Below are 1,314 nucleotides of genomic sequence, written 5' to 3'. Positions count from 1 at the left end.
TGATAATTTACGTACTGGGGTATTTTTTTTATTTTTTGAAAAGTTGGGATATTTTTTTAGATATGGCAAAAGTTGGGGCATTTTTTTATTCTCCCTAGATATAATATCTCTAATCCAATTTCAGTACATTTATGACTTAGTCAGTACTGATTTAGTTTATTTGATGGTTTCTGTACTCGGATAGGTTGATTGAAGATATTATGATATTATCTTCAAATGATATTCACGACATCGGGGAATCAAAATAGGACTCTTTTTTTTATAGCTCAATGATGCCAATTTTTGATCCACTTTTCTGAAGTTATATATATTAGTTTAGTATCAAAAACATGAGTCTTATGGTGCGTATATAACCATCGCTCAACAGTTTGGACAATTTAAAAATGAAATTTACAAATGGATTTTGATGTAAGGCTGAAACCTATAATTAACGCTTAACATAATAGAAATCATTTATCACATATATCCATATTGATCACACACCCCACAAAGTAAATTGCAAATACAGCATTTTTATTGGCTTAAAGACATGTCTTCTCTTCATCGAGGTCATTCATCTCATTAGCTAAGATATGATGGTGTGGTTGCAAAGGCGAGCTCCGTATTAACTAACAGAAGTAAGTAGGATTATATATGTGGGTGATAGGAAACACTTAGAGAATGACGGGGAGGTCAGCAACAACTCAAAGGTCAACACCTGTTGGAAAACGGATCCGGATACGATTATCCGGATGGCCGTTGGCAGTTGAAATGGCCGTTGGCGGTTGAAAGGATGTTGGTGGTTGAAATGGCCTTAAAAGTCGCGGGGGTTTCTCTGGGCCTCAAGGGGGGTATCGGTAGGTGCATATTCTAGGAGATAGGTGCAGGGAGAATGCCTTGGTTCTAATAGATCACTTTCTCTTTTACCATCCAAATTCCAACAGGGTTATGAGCCCAAGAGAGTCGCGCTAGGGGAATAACGATACAACGCCAAGGAACAATGGATAAACAACGCGATGACATGCTGGTGCTCTTGGACAAGGCCGATGGCCAGTGGTCCAGCAGCTTTCCTCCAGTTCGCGACGGCGAAGAGATCGATTGGCGTCAGCGCAAGTGGCTTCTGCGGACGACGTTCAAGGAGTATGGGATCCTCGACATCGCGGAGGGCAGGCTTTAGAGAGACCAACTCAGCACTGCGAAAGGGAAGATAGCTTTTGATCGCCAGCAGTGCAAGATCCAGCGTATGATTGCGTCGGTGATACCGTCACACCGCCTGCAGCAGGTCGACCACTTAGAGACCGGCACTGAGATGTGGGCGGGGGTGAAGAGATCTAC

Source organism: Plasmopara halstedii, assembly GCF_900000015.1.
Source record: "Plasmopara halstedii genome assembly, contig: Scaffold_1343, whole genome shotgun sequence".
In the NCBI taxonomy this organism is placed as follows: Eukaryota; Oomycota; class Peronosporomycetes; order Peronosporales; family Peronosporaceae; genus Plasmopara; species Plasmopara halstedii.
The sequence above is the reverse complement of the archived record's forward strand: the minus strand, read 5'-3'. Positions refer to the sequence as shown.